The sequence below is a fragment of the Aquarana catesbeiana genome, linkage group LG06 (genome assembly GCF_042186555.1).
Source record: "Aquarana catesbeiana isolate 2022-GZ linkage group LG06, ASM4218655v1, whole genome shotgun sequence".
NCBI classification, from domain to species: Eukaryota; Metazoa; Chordata; class Amphibia; order Anura; family Ranidae; genus Aquarana; species Aquarana catesbeiana.
In genome coordinates, this window is record NC_133329.1 from 91,012,120 (window position 1) to 91,039,806 (window position 27,687).

The window sequence follows — 27,687 nt, forward strand, 5'->3', positions numbered from 1 at the left end:
GGACTCTGTACAGACCAGTCATGTTCATCAACGCCAAACTCGCTCATCCATGTCTTTATGGACCTTGCTTTGTGCACTGGTGCGCAGTCATGTTGGAACAGTTAGAGGCCATCCCCAAACTATTCCCACAAAGTTGGGAGCATGAAATTGTCCAAAATGTCTTGGTATGTTGATGCCTTAGGAGTTCCCTTCAATGGATCTAAGGGGCTAAGCCCAACCCCTGAAAAACAACCCCACACCATAATCCCCCCTCCACCAAATGATTTGGACCAGTGCACAAAGCAAGGTCCATATGGATGAGCGAGTTTGGGTGGAGGAACTTGACTGGCCTGCACAGAGTCCTGACCTCAAACCGATAGAACACCTTTGGGATGAATTAGAGCGGAGACTGTGAGCCAGGCCTTCTCATCCAACATCAGTGCCTGACCTTACAAATGCGCTCCTGGAAGAATAGTCAAACATTCCCATAGACACACTCCTAAACTTTGTGGACAGCCTTCTCAGAAGAGTTGAAGCTGTTATAGCTGCAAAGGATGGGCCAACTCAATGCTGCGGACCATGGTCACCAGAGCCCCCCTTACATCAGAGTCTACAGCGTTCACCATTAAATCATGGTCTGCCACATTTCCCTTTACATCAGAGTGTCAGAAACCATGAATCAAACTGAGACAGAAGTACAGTTAAATCACAGTTGTTTAATAATAAAAGTAAATAGAAAAAACATAGTCAAAACATAGCCAAAGTTTGGTAACCGGAACGAATAGTAAGACAAGCCAGAAAGTCAGGAAGCCAGGAAACAGCGTGGTGGAACAGGAAGCGGGATCTGGAGCCAGGATCTGGAGCCAGAAGGAATGTCAGCCAAGCAAGTCTTTAACAGGAACGCAGGAGATAGTCTCTGTGATGTTGACCAAGGCAAAGGCAGAGATCATCTGGGCTTGACGGCTTAAGTAGGCAGGACTGACGAGCAGGATATCATCAACAGGTGAGTCACTGTGGAGAGATAGGAGCTTGATATTAGTGGCCAGCTCAGAGAAGGAAGGGCTGAGACCAGCCCTGACACAGAGTTCCCCTTTACATCAGGATCCACAGATCTCGCCTCTTCATCAGGGTACACTGTAAGGGGGAACCCTGCGTACTCTGATGGAGGGAAGAACTTTGTGGACTGTGATGTAAAGGAGAATTATGGTATCTGATGTAAAGGGGAACTCTGCAGACCCTGATCTAAAGGGGAACTTTGACGTAAAGGGAAACTCTGCAGATCCTGATGTAAAGGGGAATTCTGCAGACCCTAATGTAAAGGGGAACTCTGATGTAAAGGGGAATGCTACAGACCCTGATGTAAGGGAGAGCACTGATGTAAAGGGGAACGCTGCAGACTGCGATATAAAGAAGAACGCTACGGACTGTGATGTAAGGGTGGGGGTGTCGGGGGTGGGCCCTTTATGGTTTCTTGCATCTGGGCCCTGAAGGTTCTAGTTATCCCTCTGCTCTTAAGGTGTCAGCATACCAAGACGTTTTGGACAATTTCATGCTCCCAACTTTGTGGGAACAGTTTGGGGATGGCCCCTTCCTGTTCCAACACAACTGTACACCAGTGCACAAAGCAAGGTCCATAAAGACATGGATGAGCGAGTTTGGGGTGGAGGATCTTGGCCTGCACGGAGTCCTGACCTCAACCCGATATAACACCTTTGGGATGAATTAGAGCGGTGACTGCGGGCCAGACCTTCTTGTCCACATCAGTGCCTGACCTCACAAATGTGCTTCTAGAAGAATGGTCAAACATTTCAACAGACACACTCCTAAACCTTGTGGACAGGCTTTCCAGAAGAGTTGAAGCGTTATAGCGGCAAAGGGTGGGCCAACTCAATATTGAATCCTACGGACTAAGACGCCTTTAAAGTTCATGTGTGTGTAAAGGCAGACGTCCCAATACTTCTGGCAATATAGTGTATATTACCTTTGTTATACTATGTGCCAATATTGTTGTTTACATCTATGATCATTATTTTAGATCAGGAGGACGTCTTGAAGTCCTCCTGAGGAAGTGAGTTGTTTTCCCTGCGAAACGTATAGAGGCAGCAGCAAGGTGAATGAGGATTGTTCAGTCTTTGGGGAGGCCTCAATATAAAATAGAGTTTTTATACAATTTTATTTTTCATGTATCTATGTATTTTAACTATATATTTGTCATTGAAATTTGGTAAAGATATCTTTAGTCTGTTGTTCCTATGCACCAAAAACAGTCCACAGCGTCTGCTATTTTTCTCCCCTTCCTACCTTCTGCCTTAGGAATGGGAATTCCTCCATTTTGATGTAAATTGGATGTCATGCCTTAAAATGTTTGCTCCCTCTCAATTTAAACTATGCTACCTTGAATTGTCATGTGCTGCAATGCAGGTGAGTTACTGGTGGCTTCCACCATGCTGTAAGATTGGTCCTCAGAAGAAGAGCAGCCAGTTGCAGCTTTCTAACACCATCACAAACAATGCAAGAGAAGCAATCTGGAATTGTATGTTAGCTTGCCGACGGCCCACCCAGGATGTCAGACAGTGGAGGAAATCACCAGCTTCTGGGAAAGCAAGGAATAATGTAAGTATAACACCTTATTCATCAACAATTAACCCTTGCATTGTAAAAGGGGGACCCATTGCAAGGGTAAAGGTTTTTTTCCCCCGGAATTCAGGTTTGACTCATTGTTGTCGCAAGGTAAACCGGCATATATCATTCACCTTGGCAGCTGCAGATCCCAGACGTTGCTTGGTCTGCACAAGATAAATGCCCAAAAAAATATCCGCCCTGTTCAATCACAGATTTATTAAAGGTTCCTGCTGTCCTCACACCTGCTCCTGTGCCACTGGACAGGATACCTCGTGGGTTGTAGAGGATCCCTCCTGCACTCGAGCTCCCAGGCCCGAGGTCACCCCACCCAGACTAGGGGGTTACCCTTAAGGGTCCAACGACAGCCTCCTAGCACTCTATCTCCAACTTCCACCTGAACTCTTGTGCCCAGCTGGGCTGACCCTAAGTATATGAGGGGGCCTCCCCTCTGCCAACCCATCTTTGGGGATTGGTCAGGGCCCTCATAAATACTTCAGACAGCTACTCCTAACCTCCACTCCAATCTTCTCCAAGTTTCTAGAAGTAGGGGAACGTATTAGAGATGCTGCCTGTGAGTCATACCAGCCTCCCTGAGTCATTCACCCTGACCCAAATAAAACACAGGCTTGGCTGCCAGCCAAGCCTAAACATTTTGCCTACTCTAACTGTAGCAATAATTCTCAGCGGAGCTGCTGGTTTAAAGCCTGCTTGTTACCTTTACTCTCCTTCCCTCTGTTTCACCGGCACCGGGTCTAGGGTTCCGTTGAGTTTACCTCCGGACGATACAAGCACCAACACTTGAGTACGTTTTCAATGCTTTATTGAACAATTAACGAGTGTAGCAGGAAAGAGGCAGAAGGGAAGCTGAAGGGAAAACTCAAATACCTTTCCGTAGGATTCTTGACAAATGTCCTTTAGAGTTGAATATTATAGTAGAATGCCCTCCCCTTGTGGGACACACTCTTTGCTTGCCTGGATAGGCCTCTCTCACTTGCCTAGCAGCCAGTATGTAGCACGAACAAAAGTCTCTGCCACAGACTTGCTTGGGATGAACCCGTATGATCCTCTGCCACAAGATGTATTGGTTTTGTGGTGAAAGTCAGTCACAGTGCTTGAACCTTTAAGCCAAACCCGGCAACACTATGCTGTAAAGTTACTTTAGGATATGTCCTCCAACCGAGTCACCAGGCCCCTCTCCAGACCAGCACTCTGCATGATCCTTCCATGACGGGTCCTCCCCTGGGATCTTCTCGGTTGTCCAGCTTCTTCACTCTGGATAGACAGCTCAGGACCATTCCTCGGCTGCTGTGGTACGCCCCAGACAAGCTTCTGGGCCCACCCATGTGCCGCAGCGACGCGGGCCTCCGGAACAGAGGACCACAAGGTAGCACTCTAACGCATACCTGTCGGCCAAGAGGGCCAGCAGGTAGCTGTAAAATGACCCTAAAACATGGCGTCTGTCCCATAAATACCCTCTCCCGGAATCCCACTCGGAGGACCACCTCCACCCAGTTGTCTCCGGAACGGAAGAGCATCCATACGCTTCGACACATTGCCTTTCCAACACTAGCCAGTAGTAACAACGACACCTACCGGCCCAGTATGGAAACACATGCAACGTCAGCCAAGCTGGAACAGAGGCAAATCTAACTTCCCCTAACGAGCAATTTACTAAATTTACCTATCAGATGGTAGATCGCAAATCTACCAGCGCTACATAACAAAAACCTAACAATTCCTTTTCTAGCACACTAGAGGGTGCTACATATGATAATGAGTTGACCCACCCCTTTGCAGGTATAACAGCCCCAACTCATCTGGGAAGGCTGTCCACAAGAGTTTTTGTACTGTGTGTGTGGGAATTAGTGCTCTATCAGCCAAAAGAATATATGTGAGGTCAGGTGCTAATGTTGGATGAGAAGACCTGGCTTACAATTGGTGGTCCAATTTATCCCAAAGGTATTCAGTAGGGTTGAGGTTAAGGTTCTGTGCTGGCCACTCAAGTTCCTCCACAACTATTCACATGCTTGGGGAGGGACAGGATCTTGTAAGGGTTAACTGCAGAAGTGAACAAATGAGGTCCCCTGCCAGACAGGGCTGTGCTGTGTGGTAGAGCTGTGTAAATCTCAGAACTGTATAGACAGAAATACAAATCCTTTGGCAGATAGAACAGCTCCCTCATATGTATTTCATATCTATAATTAGCTAATTGCCTAGACTGTAGCTGTAAATAGTGTAAAATGTAAAAGTAAAGGGTGCTGGACAGTATGACAGGCAATGACGTCTGTGACTCATGACCTTGCACCTTGTCTTCCTGTTCCAGTGTGTGTTGTTCCAGAAGGCATCATAGATCCGTTCTGTTGTGTTCTCTGAAGAGAGGTAGCCCCGTTCCCAAAGCATACCCTAGATCAGACATCCACCAATACTCTGGCTTCTGTAATTGATCATATTTACCATAATAATGTAAAAAAGGTAAAGACGATCTTCACAGATCACACAGCCTCAGTCCTTACTCAGCATGTCTACCTCTTGTAGATACTTAGAACAGTGTGAATATAATTCTCCGCCTTACAGTGACTGAACTTGACAGCTGGGTGGAGATGACTTGCTTTTCCCATGTTAGTTATTTCGTAGGAAGTGTCATTTGTAAGCCTGAAGCAACTGCGCTGTGTACACAATCCACGAGCAAATGAAGCTCAACTTTGCAATATTCTCCCCCTATAATATATATTCTGTGTATTCTTTCTTTAATTTCTATTTCTATTTCCTCCTTTTTATGATTCATCTGTAGCCTCCCTGGTGGTTTTCCCGAGTGTGGCTCGGGGTTAAAATTCAGTACCATTAGCGGTAACCCCGAGCCACACTCGGGATCGCATTGCAGGATCCTGGGGCGGCGTTACTTACCTTGTCCCCGGGATCCTGCGATGTCACCCGCAGTGTCCGAGGGCTCCGTCCTCCTCCGAAGCCTCTCCGTGCCAGGCTCCGTTCCCTGCGAGCGGCGCGACGAACGGGGCGGAGCCTGGCGGCAAATTCAAAAAAATGTCAAAAGCATAACACATACAGTACTGTAATCTTACAGATTACAGTACTGTATGAAATGATTTCACATCCCTTTTGTCCCCAGTGCTTTGTCCCATGCCCTGCATGCAATTTTACATGATATACACTGTTCTTTCTGCCTGGAAACTGGAGATTGTCCATAGCAACCAAAAAGTGTCCCTTTACGTCAAAAGTAGCTTTAGACCAGCTAGAAAACAGCGATAGTAAATTAGAACACTTGCAGAATTGAGCGATAGTGAATTGTGGGGAAATTTATTTTATTACTATTTTTTTTTTTTTTTTTTAATTATTTATTTTTATTTATTATATTATAATTTATGTTTTTGTGTTTCAAACTTTATTATACCCGGGATATCTACTAGACTCTGGTTTGGACAGATTTAAGTGTGTTATTGTTAAGATTTACAGACCTACAATATAAAACGCCAAATTTCCATGCAAAATAATGGTACCGCTTTCAGCACCTAAAATCCGAAATAATCATACCGCCAGGGAGGTTAAAGAGATGTTTTGTTTCTAAAAAATAACAAACATGTTATAATCACCTTCTCTGTGCAGTGGTTTTGCACAGAGCAGCCCCGATCCTTCTCTTCTCTGGTCCCCCATCGGCGCTCCTGGCTCCTCCCTCCTGTCAAGTGCCCCCAGAGCAAGCAGCTTGCCATGGTGGCACCCAAGCAGGCTCGCCCCTGAGCCGCTGCTCCGCGTGTCCATTCATACACGGAGCCACAGCTCATCCCAGCCCCCTCTCCTTCCTCATTGGCTTACTGGCTGTGATTGACAGCAGCGGGAGCCAATGCTCCAATGCTCCTGCTACTGTCTCAGCCAATGAGGAGGGAGAGTCTGTGGAGAGCCGACGCTCTTGTGCGCATTGCTGGATCGAGAGGGAGCTCAGGTAAGTATAATTGGGGGGGGGGCGCTGTACACAGAAGGTTTTTTACCTTCATGCATGAAGGTAAAATACCATCAGTCTTTAGAACCACTTTAATGAACCCTATCGGTCTCTTCTGCCATAAATTCTTCCCTCTGCCTGTCAGCTGTAATGAACACTGGACTGCGCATGCGTCCCTGCACTCAATTCAACCAACTGCCCAAAAAAATGGCAACCACCCCAACCTATAACTAGTCTTTACAGCAAGGTGCACATAGAAGTGAAATGCACATCACTCACAAACCAAAGGTTTCCCAGCACACTTACCAGTCAGCCTGCAAAACAATCCAATTGGCCCTAACAGTTTACGTTAAAAATAGAGGGTTTTGTTTGCACACATTTACACCGCAGTGCCCACAACAAGGGAGCTCTGTACATACGGTGGTCCTAACTATAACATTTCCAGAGTCTACATAGTAGGAGCAAATATAAAAATGTATAGGTTAAAAGCAGGCGTGTCTGGAGGGAGCCCACCCCCATCCTTATCCACTTCAGCACGTTTTGGGATTCGGCACTGCGTCGCTTTAACTGACAATTGCGCAGTCGTGCGACGTGGATCCCAAACAAAATTGACGTCCTTTTTTTCCCCACAAATAGAGATTTCTTTTGGTGGTATTTGATCACCTCTGCGGTTTTTATTTTTTGCGCTATAAACAAAAAAATAGCAACAATTTTGAAAAAAACACATAATTTTTTACTTGTTGCTATAATAAATATCCCCAAAAAATAAATAAAAACACATTTATTTTCTTCAGTTTAGGCTGATACGTATTCTTCTACATATTTTTGGTAAAAAAAAAAATCACAATAAGCGTTTATTGATTGGTTTGCGCAAAAGTTATAGCGTCTACAAAATAGGTGATAGTTTTATGGCATTTTTATTAATAATTTTTTTTTTTTTTTTTACTGCTAATGGCGGCGATCAGCGATTTTTATCGTGACTGCGACATTATTGTGGACAGATTGGACACTTTTGGCGTTATTTTGGGACCATTCACATTTATAAAGCGTTCAGTGCGATCTAAAATGCATTGATTACTGTGTAAATGTGACTGGCAGGGAAGGGGTTAACCACTAGGGGGCGCGGTAGGGGATAAGTGTGTCCTAGGGAGTGACTCTAACTGTAGGGGGGATGGGCTATGTGTAGGGTTGCCACATCATCCCTTTAATCCAGGACACACATTAACTACACGGGTTCTGTGGCTGATTAAGGTGGTAATTAAACTCACTTGGTGCCTTATCTGCATTAAATCAGCCTCAGAACCTGTGTAATTCATATGTGTCCTGGATTAAAGGGAAGATGTGGCAACCCTAGCTATGTGTGACACGACACTGATCACCGCTCCCAATCACAGGAAGCTCTGATCAGTGTCCTGTCACTAGGAAGAATGGGGAAATGCTTGTTTACATCAGCATTTCCCTGTTTTTCCTCTCCATGAGACGATCATGGGTATCCCCGCTGACGTCGAGTCCGCGGGACCCGCGATCACACTCACAGAGCTCGCAGCGGGCACGTACGCACGCGCACAAACTGCGGGATTCCGTCCTCAAAAAAAAAATTTAAAGTCAGCAGCTACTAACACTGTAGCTGCTGACTTTAAATAAGTACTTACCTGTCCTGGGTGCCCGCGATGTCGGCCGCCTGAGGCCGACCCGTCCCTCGACTCTTGGGTCCTGGCACCGCCATCCTAGGAAAGGGAAACAGGCAGTGGAGCCTTGCGGCTTCACTGCCAGTTTCCTACTGCGCATGCGCGAGTGGCACTCCGTTCTGTGAATGACCCCGTGGTGTTCTGGGAACACACACAGTTCCCAGAAGACAACGGGGCCGCTCACCGAGGAGAAGAACTCACCGCGGAATAGGAAGAGGCAGATTAGGAAGACTGCCTAGCAACAAGGGTTTAGGTAAGTTTAATTTTTTTTTTTTTTTTCAATTTTTTTTTTTTTAATTTTTTGTAGGATTTTTGGTGATTTTTTTTTTTTCAGGGTGGCCCTCCACTTTAAGGGGCAACGTACAGGTACGTGATTTTGCCTGTACGTGCCCTTCTGCCGACGTATATCGGCGTTAGCCGGTCGGCAAGCGGTTAAATCGTATGTTAACCCAAAAAAAATAAATGTATATTCTGGTCCCTTAAAGCAGATTACACATAGTTTGTGGACTCTATAACTTTCCTACAGACTAATATACACTGATTTGGGTTATTTTCACCAAAGAAATGAAGCAGAATACATTATGGTCTAAAATTATGAAGAAAGATTATATACAGTATTTAAAAATGTTATAGCAGAAACGAAGAAAAACACTTTCTTTTTTTCAACATTTTTTTTTTTTGTTTATTTAGCGAAGAATACAAAAAAAACCCAGCGATGATTAAATACCACCAAAAGAAAGCTCTATTTGTGTGAAAAAAATGATAAAAATGTCATATGGGTACAGTGTTGTATGATCGCGCAATTGTCATTCAAAGTGCGACAGCGCTGAAAGTTGAAAATTGGCCTGGGGTGGAAAGGGGGTGAAAGTGCCCGGTACTGAAGTGGTTAAATACAAATTGGTAATTCTAGGGTACCTTTTGCAATAGAGTTTTCCTTTAAGAGTGATTCCATCTGCGTCATGGCTGCCGGTAAGAGTCAATGTGCACCAGAGAGACACACAGCTCAGGGAAGAAGAAGTTCCGGAACACAGGGTCATGATCTGAAATTAGGGATCGGCAGACACAGGGGACATGTGAGTAACAGAGTAAATAGTAAACACATAATAGGCGGTGTAATCGTGGTGTGATCTCCCAGCGGAGGCTATAACAGCCATTAAGATATTTTAAAGTGCTGCTGGGAATATCCCCAAAGTGTAAGAAAACAAACTCCCATCAGCTGCACCCACAACTTTGACCCGTACCACCATCGTCGTGTAAAAGTACCACTAACCTCCACACAAAGGCTCAGTACAGAATAAGAAGAATTGTTCTATGCAACTGGACAGAAGTAGGACATTTAAGTGTACAAACATTTTAAGGAAAAGATTTCAGTGCCTTGAATTTTTGGATGGAATAAGGAAGGATTAGAACCTCTGTCTGGGTTGTATTGGAGTCTTTGACACTGCATGAGAGATTTTTCGTACTTCACATCCTTGTGACCACATGGATGCTAAGCTTTTCTCACTCTAATCACTTTAAGACAAAGCTTTTTATGGCACTTTTTGTTTACAAGTTTAAATCGGTATTTTATGCTAGAAAATTACTTATAACCCCCAAACATTATATATATATATTTTTTTTAGCAGAGACCCTAGGGAACAAAATGGTGACTGTAGCAATATTTTAGGTCACACTGTATTCGTGGAGCCTAATACAGTGGTGTATTTAGGTTTTGTGCTGCCCTAGGCCTGACTAAACTTGTGCACCCTCTAATTTAAATATGGTACACCCCTTCCTGTCAAGGCCACACCCCTTCCTGTTTAAGACCCACCCTGCAATCTGTAAACCACACCCCTTCCTCTTTAGGCCCCACCTTTTCCTCCTAAAGCTCACCCTCCAGTCTATTGGAAGGCAAACTCTGCATGAAGCACAGGTAAATGCAGGTCAGAAGGAGGTTAAGTGCACCTGTCAGTGGATTCTGAATGATCACTGAAACATCTCAAACTGATGTCAGAACAAATGCCAGTGCTAAGTGATAACAAAGGCACTTTGTTGTGTTGGAAGTGCTCATTTTCACCTGTTGAAATACCCCTAAATTACATCACATTGGGCCAGCAGATAAGGTTGGGCTAAATCCATATTTGTGGATTAATGGACATACAATGGTGATCTGACCACACGGGTACCGCACTTGACTGTTGGTGCTACTTATCCCAGGAGGAACACTGGGAATGGGGACCTGCCCAACTAATGTTCCATTTGATGGTGGTCATGTAAAATTCACAAACCGGTTTCATAGTCAAAGAATTAGGACCAAAAATAACCCCAAAATATGTCAACACACAGACTGAAAGATCTTTAACCTGTGCGTGTTTAATTGCAATACATTTTGCTAAATAAAATAGGAGTAACTGGCATATAGATGTTCCTATAGAGAAAAACCTAAGACAAATCAGCAGGTTTCAAAAACCATGAGTGAAAAAAAAGTACACTAAAAGTGTAGCATAAGCCAGTGGGGACTCTTTTCATGTGGGAGCCAGGAGGAGGCTGTTTTTTTCCGTGCGAGGGGGCAGCTTTTTTGCTGCCCCCCTTGCAAAGTGTGATAGACCAACACAAAGGGGCACATAATTGTGAAGTGGAAGGAAAATGATAAACGGTTTTTAACATTTTCTACAAATAAATATGTGAAAAGTGTGGGGTACATTTGTATTCAGCCCCCCTGAGTCAATACTTTGTAGAACCACCTTTCAGAGCCCATTCACACAGGGGCAACACGACTTCCAGCACGACTTTGGGAGGCAACTTGGACACGACTTGAGTATGAATCACAGCACGACTTGGGGCAACTTACAACACAACTTGAAGTCGCCTCCAGGACAGGGAACTTTACAAGTGGCCAATCAGAGCTTATCAGCTGTGTGTGAGAAGGAGGGGGCTGGCTGTTTAGTGGAGGAAATTACTTTCTGTTTCTTTTCTGCTTCCTGTAAAGTTGCCTCAGTATGAACAGTGATCAGATTTGGGGGCAACTTCCATTGAAATCAATGGGTACAAGTTGCCTTCAAGTCGGATTGAAGTAGTACAGGAACCTTTTCTGAAGTCGGAGCGACTGCAGTAGTGTGCATTAAGACAGATCCATTCACTTACATTGATTTTTTCGTGTAGCACGACTTGAGGCGACTAGGGACGACTTGGGGCGACTTGAAGTCGGATCCAAAGTTGCCCCTGTGTGAATGGGCTCTCACTGCAATTACAGCTGTAAGTCTTTTTTGGGATGTCTCTACCAGCTTTGCACATCTAGAGAGTGACATTTTTGCCCATTCTTCTTTACAAAATATCTCAAGCTCTGTCAGTTTGGATGGAGAGCGTCTGTGAACAGAAATTTTCAAGTCTTGCTACAGATTCTCAATTGGATTTAGGTCTGGACATTGACTGGGCCATTCTAACACATGAATATCCTTTGATCTAAACCATTCCATTGTAGCTCTGGCTGTATGTTTAGGGCTGTTGTCCTGCTGGAAGGTGAACCTCCGTCCCAGTCTCAAGTCTTTTGCAGACTCTTATGCCGAGTACACACGAGCGGACTTTACGGCAGACTTTCTTAATGAACGAACTTGCCTACACACAATCAACCAAAGTCCGTCTAATTCGTACGTGATGACGTACGACCGGACTAAAACAAGGAAGTTCATAGCCAGTAGCCAATAGCTGCCCTAGCGTGGCTTTTTGTCCGTCGAACTAGCATACAGACGAGCGGACTTTTCGACTGGACTCGAGTCTGTCGGATAGATTTGAAACATGTTTCAAATCTAAGTCCGTCCAACTTTTGAGAAAACAAAGTCCTCTGGAGCCCACACACGATCGAATTGTCCGACGAAATCCCGTCCGCCAGACAAAGTCTGCCGTAAAGTCCGCTCATGTGTACGCGGCATAACAGGTTTTCTTCTAAGATTGTCCTGTATTTGGCTCCATCCATCTTCCCATCAACTCTGACCAGCTTCCCTGTCCCTGCTGAAGAAAAGCATCCCCACAACATGATGCTGCCACCACCATGTTTCACGGTGGGGATGGTGTGTTCAGGGTGATGTGAAGTGTTAGTTTACCCCCACACAAAGCATTTTGCTTTTAGGCCAAAAAGTTTAATTTTGGTCTCATCTGTCCAGAGCACATTCTTCCACATGTTTGCTGTGTCCCCCACATGGCTTCTCACAAACTACAAACAGGACTTCTTATGGCTTTCCTTCAACAATGTCTTTCTTCTTGCCACTCTTCCATAAAGGCCAGATTTCTGGAGAGCACGACTAATAGTTTTCCTGTGGACAGATTCTCCCACCTGAGCTGTGGACCTCTGCAGCTCCTCCAGAGTTACCTCTTGGCTGCTTCTCTGATGAATGCTCTCCTTGCCCGGCCTGTCAGTTTAGGTGGACGGCCATGTCTTGGTAGGCTTGCAGTTGTGCCATACTCTTTCCATTTTCGGATGATGGATTGAACAGAGCTCTGTGAGATTTTCAAAGCTTGAGATTTTGTTATAACCTAACCCTGCTTTAAACTTCTCCACAACTTTATCCCTGTCCTGTCTGGTGTGTTCCTTGGCCTTGGTGATGCTGTTTGTTCACTAAGGTTCTCTAACAAACTTCTGAGGGCTTCAGAGAACAGCTGTATTTGTATTAAGTTTAAATTGCACACAGGTGGACTCTAATAATTATGTGATTTCTGAAGGTAATTGGTTCCACTAGATTTTAGTTAGGGATATCAGAGTAAAGGAGGCTGAATACAAATACACACGCCACTGTTTTCAGATATTTATTTGTAACAAATGTTGAAAACCATTTATCATTTTCTTTCCACTTCACAATTATGTGCCGCTTTGTGTTGGTCTCTCACATAAACTCCCAATAAAATACATTTGTTTTTGGTTGTAACATGACAAAATGTTACTTTCAGGCTCAGGTCTTTCAGATGTCAGTGGGATTCCCCCACTGACAGCTGAAATGTTAAAGAAAAAAAGCACAGAATGAATTGGTTTGCAATAAGAGGGGAAAAAAAAACTTTGTTTATTGAAACGTATGACCAATCATGGCTCTATCTCCAGGGGCCACAATCATTTAAAGGGACAGGCACAAAACTATTTTCCCAAGACAAGAGACGCCTGTAAGCACGTTTCTGTTTCCAAGTCATACAAGAGATCTGCATGGTGTCAACAAGGATTATCCTGGAAAGCTATAAATGATGTAATTAAGTGCAGGCTCTGTGTAATTAAAAGCAAAAAATTAAACACGTTGGATCCAAACCTCGTCGTAAATCGTTCGGCGGGCCCTTCCCATATGAAAAACATCTGCTGTAGGATCTGGATTTTTTTTTTTTCCCCCCATATCTTGGCGCGGAGCTGTGACTCTGTGTGTGCTGCAGGAATAGCTGGCAAGTTTATTGCATCCTCACTTTCCAATAACATTTAGTATAGCATGAAATGACCTGAATCCGTGTACTGTACAGGCCTGACCTCCTATTAAAGAGGCTATTCGCTTATTATTTAAAAAAGGGACTTGTACTTTCTACAATATGATGAAAGTTACGACTTTTTTTTAAGTACACCTCATTTGCCAAAATTTTCCTTTATAGCAAAAAAAAAAAAAAGTCTATGCTGTTCTTGCATTCAAAGACCTGACTCTCGACTGTCCGTTATAGGACATGTCAGAGGAATGTAGACTAAACGGCCACAAGTTTCAGGTTTCAGGGGGCTTGACCTTCACACCTGTATGAGCTTGTTGGACATCCCATTCCGAAACTATGGCCATTAATATGAAGTTGCAGTTATTACAACCTTATAAGGCTCTCAACAATAGTTTGAGGCATATGAGATTTTCCTGCATTTCCTGTTCTATAGACACAATAGGTAGTAATTAGGGTTGTACCAATGATACTAAGCATTTGTACGAGTATCGGTACTTCTGCAAATGCTCCGATACCTGAAAATGATAATGAGGTCTTTCAGATGTCAGTGGGATTCCTGACAGCTGAAATGTTAAAGAAAAAAAAAAAATCTGGCAATTATCGGTTGTTAACGAGTGGGGCTGCTGCATCCTTAAAGTGGAGGTCCACCCTGAAAAAAAAATTGCATAAAAAAATACCTAAAAAAATGGAGGAAAAAAAAAATGTTTTAACTTACGTGAAATGGCTGTTGCTAGGCAGTCTTCCTAATCTGCCTCTTCCTACGCCGTGGTGATCTTCAGTCTTCTCCTCCCCGCGTTGTCTTCTGGGGAATGCGGCGCGGTGTGTAATGGGAACTATGTGTGTCCCACAACACATCGCGTCCCATTCACAAAGCGCTGCGCGACTCGCACATGCGCAGTAGGAAATGGGCAGTGAAGCCATAAGGCTCCACTGCCTGTTTCCCTTAGTTAGGATGGCAGTACTGGCACCCGAGAGCCGAGGGACGGGTCGGCCTCGGGCGACCGACTTTGCGGGCACCCGGGACAGGTAAGTGTGCTTATTTAAAGTCAGCAGCTACAGTGTTTGCAGCTGCTGACTTTTAATTTTTTTTTTCCCGGACGGAATCCCACTTTAACAACCGTTGACTCATTCAGCTACCAGTAGGGTTCCCCTGTTGACAGCTGATGTGTAAGTTTGCTGTCACACTAGGGCGGCGGGTCCATTGGCGGTAAAGCACCACTTTACTGCTGTTTAAGCGACGCTTTTCGACCGTGAGTGGGGCCCTTTTAACCCCCCGCTAGCGGCCGAAGAAGGGGTTAATAGCGCCCGTGTTGCGGTGCTTCTGAAGTGTTTTTCAGGCGCTTTGGCAGCGCTGCCCATTCATTCCAATAGACAGGGGCGGTGTAGGAGCGCTGTATACACCGCTCCCGCACCGCCCCAAATATGCTGCTTGCAGGACTTTTTTTTCCTGTCCTGCAAGCGCACCACCCCAGTTTGAAAGCACTTGGGCTTTCACACTGGGGAGGCACGAGAGGCTGTTTTCAGGCGCTTTACAGGCGCTATTTTTAGCGCTAAAACGCCTGAAAATGTGTGAAAGGGGTCTAAACGAAGTCCCGGCAATTGGAGCTGTCGGGAAAAAAAAAAGCAGCCAGGCAATGTTTATCAACAACATTGCTCAGCTGCTGAAACAGAAAGATAAAAAGAAACTGTTTCTTTTTGTATTTTCTGTTTAAACATCTACAGATCAAAGATACGAACTTTGATCTGCAAATGAAGTCAGTTTAAAGTCAAGTAAAAAATTTTTTTTCTTGTGTCTTATATTAAATGTTCCTCTGTTTAACCCCCTTATTAACCCTTTATTTAATCTAATCAGCCTTGATTGACTTCTTATTCTCCTTCTCCATTTAAATATTATTTTCCTGCTGATTTTTAATTTTTTTGTTCACTTCTATTTTATAAACTATTAATAATTAAAACATTTTTTTTGTTTGCTTTGTTCGTTAATATTTTTACACCTTTAACATATGTTTACACATTTCACATTGAAAAAAGCACAACATTTAAAAAAAAAAAAATAATTTTAATTTGTAAATAACTTTTCAGTGCTTTGTACCATTGCTAACAGCTGAAGTGTAAACAAAACAGTTGCGGTCGGTATTGGTAATTGGCATCGGCGAGTACTAAGAAAAAATATTGTATTTGTACTCATTGTAAAAAAAATGATATTGGTGCATCCCTAGTAGTAATCTATCCAAAGGTACTCATCTATCCAAAATAGGTGGAAGATCAAGCCATAACACATGGCCAGGTCCCTGTACATGTGCTTGTGCATAGCTTTGCTAATATAATTGTGCATGGCTGTACGTGTGTATTTGTCTCAATTAAGAGCACTAAGTGTCATTTCTATCAGCATGAATCACTTCCGACAAGTTTTCCTGACACCAAGTGAGAAAGGGTGACAGGGGAGGGACCTCCAGCTGATTGGCAGCCTCGGCTCTATTTCTGTGAGCTGTGTGATGGAGGGGTGTCCCTTCCCTTTTATCAGCTATCAGAGCTCTCCTCACTGAGCTCTGCAGAGTGCCATTTCAGATCTCCACCCCCCCCCATGTTTTCTGACAGATCAGACCAGCTTTATAAATTCTGGACTTTGAACGAATGTAGAGGAGAGAAGCCCGAAGATAAACAGGTACAACTTATGTAGGAGGATTTGTTTAATCTCTGTGTATTACTTGAGGCCAGTCACTTCACTGGATATATGTAAGGGTTTACAACTATTTTAAAGTGATTGTAAAGGCTCATTTTTTTTCCTCCTATAAACATAAGAAACATATTATACTTACCTGCTCAGTGCAGTGGAATTGCACAGAGCAGCCCGGTTCCTCCTCTTCTTTGGTCCCTCTTCTGTGATCCTGGCCCCTCCCTCCTGTTCAGTGCCCCCACAGCAAAGAGCTTGCTATGGGGGCACCCGAGCTGAGTCACAGCTCCCTGTGTCCATTCAGACACAGAGCCCTGACCCGGCCTCACCCTCTCTCTCCCCCTGATTGGCTAGCTGACTTTGATTGACAGCAGCGGGAGCCAATGGCACCGCTGCTGTGTCTCAGCCAATCAGGAAGGAGAATTTGGATGGCTGAGACACTCTTGGACATCACTGGATAGAAAGGGACCTCAGGTAAGTGTTAGGGGGGCTGGGGGGGGGGGGGTGGCTGGTGCACACTGAAGGCTTTTTATCTTAATGTATAGAATGCATTAGGATAAAAAACCTTCTGAATTTACAACTCCCTTAAGGCTGAAACCTGGTTGACTCCAGTAGTGAGAGATCTTCAGCTCTACTATATTCTGACTGACTCTTCTTTGGCTCCTACCAATCTGTTCTTCCTTTTCTGTGTTGACCTTAGTTTGTTCCCAACCACAATTTCTACATGCCACTCTTGTTCTTCACTGCCTGCAGGTTGCTGACCTGGCCTTTTGCTGATCAGGCTCTGTCTGCTGTATTGATATCATCTCATCTAACTGTTGAAGACCATGGCTGGTTCTTGAACTCTTCTCAATGGTGACTCGCATATCCTATCACTTCCAGGCACAGGATGACAATGCGCATTCATGTCACTCGTGGACTGGAGTAGCAAGAGAGGTCATCCTTGTTATCTCAGGGTATCTCAGGACAACAGTTGTCCTCCCTTGGAAGCTATTCCCTCTATTTCTGTTCCAATTAAACTCAAAATGTTGTATTCCATCTCACTTTCATTCCCCCGTGACAGTGGTCACCAGGAGTCAGGACAAATAGAAACGGTGAAGTGCCCAAACGGGGGATGCAAACCTAGAACCTAAAGGACGAATCCTACTACAAAAAAGGCCCACCATAATAAATCTTCTGTTTAACCAGGAAGCCTTCCAGAACAAACACGATACCAAGAGACTCTCCAAGATAAGCTAAATATTTATAATGTTTATAGCAAAGATCCAAAGGGCCCTTTATATGAGAGGATAATAAAAGAGAATTAAAACTAGGAGGCCTTTCTCACGTTAGGATTCTGACATCTACAGGTTAAGTCTGACTGTTTTTATCCTCCGCCCAATCTGCTTCCCATCAATGGTGAATCTTTTGATTGTCTTGACCTCCTCCTCTCACTTTCTTCAGCTGTATGTTTATCTGTTCTGACAGTAATATCTCTCGAGGTCTCACTGGGAGATGTAGTGCTGGCTGGGGCCCAACTTCCACCTCTGCCTCTAGAGTGTCAGAATATTTGTTCCATTTATTGAATTTAACTAATAGAGGTAGTTAAGATGGACAGCTTGGCATGATTTGCTGCTTCTTGAGCTGGGGATGGTGTGACGACTGGCTTCTTTCTTGGAAAGATGGTTGTTACGTAGCGCTAAACACAGTAACACTTGCTAGATCTTAGATACTCGGATATGGTCCCACATCTGCTGACAAGGTTGTATCATTTAAAACCGTACTTATGATTCCAATAGATGAATCCAAGCCCTGGATATTTAAGAAAAACTGACATACACTGTGTATTTTGGCAGAAGATTTTAAGGGTGGCACACTGCCTTTTCATGTTTTTTAGGTCTATTTGTTTTTCTCAGGAAGTAAAATATTAGGAAAATACACCTTCTATACAACTTATATCATTTCAAGGGTGCAGAGGCTTGCAGCCTTAAAGACCAACCTAATCTTGATGGGAGGCACAGCACATGTGGACTATAGTGTGTGTATATGTGTGTGTGTGTATATAATCATTTAAGTTCATTTTTTTCCTCATTAATGTACACACAGCATCCCATATTAACAGAAAAACACAGAATTGTTGACATTTTTGCAGATTTATTAAAAAAGAAAAACTGAAATATCACATGGTCCTAAGTGCCTCACCGCCCCCTCTCTCCTCCCCACCCCCATATGCATAATGGATAGATTCATGCATAGCATGAATCTATCCATGGCCGCCGCGGCCACCCCCTATTCATGCGTCCGGTCCCTTTCAGGGCACCGGGTGCATGAATTACAGCACGATTGGCCGAAAAGAGAAGACTCCCGATTGGCCACCAATGAGGAGGGGGGTAATGGAAGCTGCCGCCGCCGTGATAGCCAAGAGAACGGGAGCCCGATGCCGCCGAGCAGGGGAAGCCGTCGGTGATGGGGTAAGTGCTACCTACCTACCCACCGACCGACTGACCAACGGGGGGTGGGGGTGTTGGCATACTGCTTGCCTCCCCCCCCCCTAAAAAAAAGTTTTTTAGCTTTTTTTATTGCAGTCTATGTAACCGGCCTACCATTGCTACATATCCTAACAGGAAGTGAGCTTAAATATCTATAATGGGGTCACAGACTGGTTCCTTGTAAGGCAAATACTCATAGGCGTGCGCAAGGGGTGTGCCAGGTGTGCCTGGGCACACCCTAATCCTGGAGTTGGCAACCCATCAATTGTGGGCAGTTGACAGGTAAGCCGCCATCCTTACTTGCCGACCCCCAGAACCTGGACAGGATAGGCGGCCGGAGTGGAAATTAAGGGACCGATCTGTATTTTCTTCTGCAGCAGCTGAAAGTAGGCTTCTCCTCCTCTTCCTCTTGCCGATATTCAGCTGCCACAGGAGGAAAATACAGGGGATTGGTACCAATGTATGCCACCCCTCTTGTCCCAGTTCCTTTTCTTTCTGCTGCCCAGGTCCCTCTGTGTGCTGCACCTGTCCCCCCCCCCCCATTGTTTTAGGATGACGAGTGGGGAAGAGGCCGGTTAATATGTCATAAAGGCATATGTGTTGAAGCTTTGAGGTGTACACCCTAATACAATAGGCTGCGCACACCTATGCAAATACTACAATAATAAATTACAATATGTGCTGAGTAGTTACTATATTGACCCTTTAAAAATCGTATACTAAAAGATCTGCAGAGTTTTTTAGCAACCACTTATTGCCAATTTTCCATTTGCTGGCCTGCCGCAGAACGAGAATCTGAGTTGTTGCTAAGGGCATCACAGATATCCTAAATTTTCATACAATTAAATAAAGGAGGCCCAGGTTCAGCCAACTGAGCCTGTACATTTTATTATGGCAACCCCTTGGAGAAGAGGACAGCGGGGAGGGCGTGGGCTGGAAAGCACAATTCCCCTTCTTTGTGCTTGATTAATTAGAGGAGAGCTGCTTTTGGCCCCGTCCATAAATTGTTCTGCAGTGCTTAATTTTCCACAAGGCACTTTGCTAATTGTGTTGCAACCTACTTGGCTGTGACCCACAGGTTTGAGGCACTGGGAAAAGTGCTAAATTGATTGGGTAATTGTGCGTTGCGGACAGGCTCCTTTTTTTTTTTCAATTTCTCGCTGGCTCTGTTGAGGACTGGAGTTCTAGAATGAAACATGATTGAGAATGAAAGAAGTACATGTCAGAACCACATTAAAGAAACACTGTAAAGAAGAAAGAAAATCTACACTATGTGGTTGAACGTATGTGGACACCCTCCATTTTATTGAGTTCAGAAGTTTCCAGCTATTGGTAATAATAATGCTGCAGCACAGAGGCGTAACTGGAACCTTTAGGGCCCCGGTGCTAGAAACCATAAAGTGCCCCCCTGACTCCCGGCCATGGTGCCCCATGGTGGCAGAACGCCAGTGCAACCTTTGTAACCCTGGTAGTTCCGCCACTGGTGTCAATAGTTTTTTTGTTCTTGTTATTTTAGCTTTTTATTTTTTTACCATTTTATTTACTTATTTGCAATTTGTTTTTAATTATTTTATTAGGAGTCCCATTGGAGGGCTTCAGTGAAAAATCAGGGGTCTAAACAGACCTCTTATGTTTCACCTTTAAGACAGAGAAAAGAGAGATTGAAGACACAGCCCTCAGTCTCCATCTCTGCAGCCTCAGCTGCATAAAATGAATAGACAGGAAAAGCTCTGTACAGAGCTTCCCGTTCATTCACAAACTGAAGCATAGTAAACATAGTTTATCATGCCTCAGTTATAAATGAACACAGTCAGTGATTGGTACATATCACTGGCTCTATTCATTAAGACAGGGAAGGGGCTGCTAAATGACACATTTAACAGCCCCTTCCCTGCCCCCTGTCTTGAAAGCATCCCCCACAGCACCTGGATGGAGAGAGGAGGGGGGGGACATGGCAGTGCTGCAGGGAATGAGGGTGGGGGGGCGGTAGTACACAGGAGCCTGATCACAACAGGAGGTGGATAAGAGGGGTGGCATGTAGAGGAGACAATCCCCTCCGTTTTCCTCCTGAAGCTGCTGTATGGCTGCAGGAGGAAAATGGAGGGTATTGGTTCCCCTATATACCATCCCTCTTATCCAAGTGTACATGGGTTCACGCGGGACCCATTCCTCCCTCCCCCCACTCACTTATACTTACCTTGAGCACACTCCCCCGCAGCTCCATTCATCCATACAATGTACTATGTACAATGTACTAAATTGTATTTATTTTAGCCAAAAACAATATCCAGAATATCTGAAATGTACACTCACAATTTGTAGTGCCTCTAGACCGACACTGAGTCTTCCCAGCAGCTTATTTTAAGGTTCAGCTCTGCCATATTCATTTACCGGAATCCGCGTGCGTTCCAAGCCTTGATCTGATGTGGGTCAGTGACAGGAAGTGACGTCTGGGTAATCATTGACGTCACTTCCTGTCTATAAAGTACAGATACCGTTTTTAGTGGTTGTATTGCACTAGCACTTTGGATCAGCGCAGTTATGCCCCGTACACACGGTCGGATTTTCTGACGGAAAATGTGTGATAGGACCTTGTTGTGGGAAATTCTGACCATGTGTAGGCTCCATCACACATTTTCCATCGGATTTTCCGACACACAAAGTTTGAGATCTTGCTATAAAATTTTCCGACAACAAAATCCGTCGTCGGAATTTCCGATCGTGTGTACACAAATCAGAAGCACAAAGTGCCACGCATGCTCAGAATAAATAAAGAGATGAAAGCTATTGGCCACTGCCCCGTTTATAGTCCCGACGTACGTGTTTTACGTCACCGCGTTCAGAATGATCAGATTTTCCGACAACTTTGTGTGACCGTGTGTATGCAAGACAAGTTTGAGCCAACATCCGTCAGAAAAAATCCTAGGATTTTGTTGTCGGAATGTCCGATCAATGTCCGACCGTGTGTACGGGGCATAACACTTTCATATACAGGCATACCCCACTTTTAAGTACACAATGAGGTTTATTTACTAAAGCTAGAAAAGGCAAAATCAGACTCATTTCTGTATAGAAACCAATGAGCTTTCAGGTTTTATTACCAAGGTTTTATTGAACAAGCTGGGGTTAGAAGCTCATTGGTTCCTATGCAGAAGTGAGCCTGATTTTGCACTTTCTAGCTTTAGTAAATAAACCCCATTGTGTACTTAAAAGTGGGGTATGCCTGTATATACATTTTCCCTATTATAATATAGGATTTTTTTGTAACTGCAGCAGATCACTATTTAAATTCAAGTTTGTCAGTATTATTTTGTTAACAATATTTGCGCCGGTGACACAAATTTTTCAGTCTGCAAAGTGAAGCTTTACCTCATTTACTAAGCTCTGGAGCAACTGCACTTACAGAGGGCAACTGTACTTTGCAAACTGCACAGTCTATTTGACTTTAGTAAATCAACCCAAAAATAATTACACCTAGGGAAAAGGAAAAAAATTCTCCCATTTTAGATAAAGACACAAGTCTATAAGCAAAAAAATTTGATAAGAGAATGGGAAAAAAAATACCCTATAAAAAGGTTAAACATATAATCGGCTTAATGGAACAACGGGCCGACAGAGGAGAGTGCTATACCGTTCTTAAAGGTGTGATAGAACCAGACCAGTTACCCTAGCAATTGTCTTCTAATATTTATAAACAACAGATGGCCTTTTTGTGATCTATAAATGACTAAGCCCTGGTTCACACCAGTGCAACTTCTTATGCAGCTTGACAGTTCAAAGTCGCATGACAAGTTGCACCCCTTTTAAATTGGACCCAACTCAACTTGACTCAAGTCGCAAAAACTTTAAAAAAAGGTTCCTGCGTTATTTCTTTGCGATTTCAGTGTGACTTTCATTGATATCTGTTAAATGAAGTCATACAGATATCGGCAAGTTGCACATGAACTCGCACTAAAGTAGCGCAACTTTAAAAACCACACTGGTGTGAACCACGGCTTACTGGTGGATTTTTGGGAGAGGCTTCTGATAATGTTTGGGGATATTAATCTGTCCCATAATCTCCTTCCTGATACCTCATTAAGAACTTCCTCAGACCCCTACAATGCCCTGCATCAAATTAAATTACAGTTGGCGTGCTCTTTACCCTAAGGCTACTTTCACACTGAGGCACTTTAAAGACGCTATAGCGCTAAAAATAACGCCTGTAAAGCGCCTCTCCTGTCACTCCAGTGCAAGTGCTTTCACACTGGAGCGATGCCCTTGTGGGACATTAAAAGTCCTGCAAGCAGCATCTTTGAGGCGCTTTAGGAGCGGTGTATTGAAATCAATGGGCAGCGCAGCCGAAGCGCCTGCAAAGCACCACGGTAGCGACACTTTGCGGGCGCTTTTAACCCTTTATTTGGCAACTAGTGGGGGTTAAAAGCGCCCTGCTGGCGGCCCCAAAATTGCCTCTAAAACTATGGTAAAGTACCGTTAAAACTAGAGGCGCTTTACCACCAAAACGCCCGCGCCTCAATGTGAAAGTGCCCTGATGGAAAGGATTTCACCTCTTTCTCACCCTCCCATCAAAAGTACTGAGGAACCCCATGTGCCTTGAATGTGGTGCTAAGAAAACTTGATTCGTTGACCTTGTTTTTGTAACCTTGTCTGCATTTTTTCTTTTTGCTTGACTTTGGTAATGTACCTATGCTGGATGTGTTATTTGTTGTACACACTTTATATGGAAAAAATAAAGAATTAAAAAAAAAAAAAAGTACTGAGGAATAGACTACTGAATCTTATCGCAGCCAGACTTATCCTGCTTACACTCTACCCACATCAAACCAATGATCTGATAACTTGTACTGCTTTGTCAGTATTGTATGTAAGTTTATGCTAATATCTTTACATGAATCAGTGCATGTTGGTATCCTTTCTATGAATCATTTCTATGATATGTGTACTTATGTTGAGAGATGAACCTCCTCTTTCCCTGAAGTAGATTCTCAAAAATTGAAATGCGTCAGAACTCATATGGATAACTGTGTCAAAACTTGATTACTGTTATTTTTTAACATATGTGGAATGGTCTGTTGGTGAATATTGGACCAATAATTGCTCTATCAGCGTGTACTATTTTTTTTTTTATTGATCAGATTTTAATCATGTTCCAAAAAAATTTGTAAACACTTTTAAATAGTATGTTTTTGATGCCAAAAAAGCCCAGTCCATATTATATTTTTTTCTCAGAAGAAAACATTTTTGGATCTTTGAACCTTTGAATCTTCACCATTGGCTGATCACTGAATGAAAACAGGGATTTTTTGTTTTTCACCTATGGATGCCAAAAAAGAATTTGACATGGGTCTACATGGAAGCAGTTCTCAGGTCCATTGGACTCCAAGACAGACCGTGTGCTATAATCGTGGTTCTGTATTCATCTCCTTGGGGCAAAAGTTAATGGCCATCTGTCAGACACCTTACGTAACGGGAAGAGATAGGGTTGCCCCTTTATCTCCATTGATTAGCTGTTTTCGCAGACAATATGTTGTTGTTTCATTCAGAACCACTTATCACCCTCCCCAATTTAAAAAAAGACTTCAGGCACTTCCAATGTCTCTCCAATCTAAAAATGTATTATTCTTAAGTCCCACGCATTAAATGTCTCATTACCTGTAGATGTAGTTGAACATTGCCAGCGGCACTTCTTACTTGGAAAAAGAGAGCAATCACATACTTAGGGATACAACTACCATCCAACATTGCAGAACTGTTCACACTGTAACTTCCACCATCTTTTATTAACATTCCAGCAAAATCTTAAGATTTTGGATCATCTTACTTCTCTTGGTTTGGGAGAGTGTCTATTTTAAAGATGAATATGCTGGGACATACTGTATACTCCATGTTAAGCAAACTATTCTGATCTTCTTACACCTCTCATTTTTTGTGTCTTTGAAAAAGATGTTTAGTACATTTATTATGTGGTAGGGCTCATCTCCTAGGATACATCTTGCTCACTTTGCCCAAACACAAGGGAGGTATTTCTTTTTAAATTCCCTTTCACTGAAAGTTTTTTTTCCCTTTGGTTGGGTCACCAATACAATTCAAACTATGATTTATAGGGGTTGATTTACTAAAACTGGAGAGTGCAAAATCTGATGCAGCTCTGCATTGAAATCAATAAGCTTCCAGTTTTTATTGTCAACATTTACCTGAACAAGCTGAAGTTAGACGCTGATTGGCTGCAATGCACAGCTTTACCCGATTTTGCACTCTCCAGTTTTAGTAAATTAACTCCATAGTTTTCATCCAATGTCTTGCTCATATGAGATAAACAAGTGACACACTCAAAAAGAGTGTTTGTGTGTTTCTATATATATATACAGGCATACACCCCACTTTTAAAGTGGAGTTCCACCCAAAAGTGGAACTTCCACTCATCAGGTTCCTCCCCCCCTCCGGTGACACAGTTGGCACCTTTCAGGGGGGAGGGGGGTACAGATACCTGTATATTACATATATTACAGAATCTGCGGTTATTTACGCCACTTCCTGCTCCCTCCCCGCTGCCTGCTGGGAAACACACGGGTCCCAGAGGCAGCAGGGAGCATTCGTATTGCGCGGCGCGACTCGCGCATGCGCAGTAGGGAACCGGGAAGTGAAGCCGCACGGCTTCACTTCCTGATTCCCTTACCGAAGATGGAGGCGGCAGCACCCGAGGACGGAGAGACGCTTCGGCCTCGGGTGCCGACATCGCGGGCGCCCTGGACAGGTAGGTGTCCATGTTTTAAAAGTCAGCAGCTGCAGTATTTGTAGCTGCTGACTTTTAAAAAAAAATTTTTCGGCGGCGCTCCGCTTTAAGTACACAATGGGGTTTATTTACTAAAGCTAGAAAGTGCAAAATCAGGCTCACTTCTGCATAGAAACCAATGAGCTTCTAACCCCAGCTTGTTCAATAAAACCTTGGTAATAAAACCTGGAAGCTCATTGGTTTCTATACAGAAGTGAGTCTGATTTTGCACTTTCTAGCTTTAGAAAATAAACCCCATTGTGTACTTAAAAGTGGGGTATGCCTGTAAAGACTTTTTGAGCATTTCAGGTTGGATTAAAGCCATAAACTGTTCCCACAAAGTTGGGAGCATAAAATTGTCCAAAATGTCTTGGTATGCTGACATCTTAAGAGTTCCATTCACTGGAACTAAGGGGCCAAGCCCAACCCCTGAAAAACAACCCCACACCATAATCCCCCCCTCCACCAAATGATTTGGACCAGTGCACAAAGCAAGGTCCATAAAGACATGGATGAGTGAGTTTGGGGTGGAGGAACTTGACTGACCTGCACAGATTCCTGACCTCAACCCGATAGAACACTTTTGGGAAACATTTTAGAGCGGAGACTGCGAGCCAGGCCTTCTGGTCCACATCAGTGCCTGACCTCGCAAATGCACTTCTGGAAGAATGGTTAAACATTCCCATAGACACACTCCTAAACCTTGTGGACAGCCTTTCCAGATGAGTTGAAGTTGTTATAGCTGCAAAGGGCGGGCCAACTCAATATTGAACCCTACGGACTAAGACTGGGATGCCATTAAAGTTCTTGTGCGTGTAAAGGCAGGCGTCCCAATACTTTTGGTAATATAGTGTACATTTGAGACCAGAAGAGTCCTGAAGAAGTGGATGATCCCCATGAAATGTGTAGACTCTCGCTCTCATTTTGTATTTTTATTGTATTGTCTTTATGGTCCTCTATATGTACTATTGTCCAATTAAATATTCTAGAAGATGTGGTTTTAATGTCCTTATTGGCGTGTTTTTATTATAAAATTTGAATAAAAATAATATATATATTTTTGACGATTTTTATGTGTCCAGGTTACTATCAGAGGTCTATTCAAAGTCTCCTTTACTTTCTATGGTGTTTTGCTATGATCATGTATTTCCTGTCTTCACAGTAAGGCCCCTGTCACATGGGTTCACATGGGTTCCCTAGGTTCTGTTTCTGCAGGATCACTGATCCCCTGTTGTGTTGGATCAAAATAGAAGTGGATATCACATATTAGGATTGAGGTCCTAACACCTTGTTACAAATATGTTACATAGCCCAAATGCATCCACACAAATTCAAACCCCACCAGGTGTCCTGTTAGTGGAAAGGCAACATTTGTGCAAACAGACCTTCAAGTGGAGATTTTGCTCCTGAAGATCTTAATGATCGCTATTTTGCTGTTTTGATTGCACGTGCTATATGAAGGATTGTACAAATGCAGCCCAAAGGGAAATGGGACACATAAAAATCTGAAAAACTGCTTTATGTTTTATAAGTTCCTGTTATGATCCTGTGGGGAGTTTGTTAATGATCAGTAAAACTGTACACTGTCACTCATCCAAAACATCCTTCTTGTAATACATATCATGTGCTGGATCTATATAATATACATCAGATGGCCAAGATTTGTATACTGCTATTTCTACTGTCTGATAAAGCATTTTAAAACAATTTCAATTCAATGTACAGTATATATGGACTGCAATAGCAGAGCCCATATTTCTCTTAAAATTGACCTGTCATAAGATATATTTTTTCAGTGCATGCATGCTAGGTAAGGTGTACATTTAAAGTATTACTAAACCACAAACAACAGTAAAATCAGTCTATATATGCAGTAAAGCATGCTTGTTATATTCACTGTGGAACCTAAGGGGTTAATCCTGTGTATTGTGTAAAAAGGCTGTTTGATCCTGTCTTCTCTGATCCTCCCACTGTCCCCAATCCATCTGCTGATAGTACAGAGCCCTGGGGGGCACTCTGCACATGCTCAGTTTTGTGTGTATTGCTAAAGATGTTTTTTTTTTTTTTTTTTGGAGGGTGCATGTGATTAGCACAGGGCCAATCAGCAC

At 43.5% G+C, this 27,687-nt stretch overlaps 1 long non-coding RNA gene across 1 annotated transcript in view; it reads right to left on the reverse strand.

The window, feature by feature from the left end:
• Positions 1-675: 675 nt before the first annotated feature.
• LOC141147654 (uncharacterized) overlaps positions 676-27,687 on the reverse strand; it is a 73,982-nt gene continuing 46,970 nt past the window's right edge. Inside the window, exons 3-4 of the long non-coding RNA XR_012245081.1 lie at positions 9,154-9,278; positions 676-990 (exon numbers count right to left, since the gene is read on the reverse strand). This is a non-coding gene — a long non-coding RNA (uncharacterized lncRNA). The remainder of the gene's footprint in view (positions 991-9,153; positions 9,279-27,687) is intronic.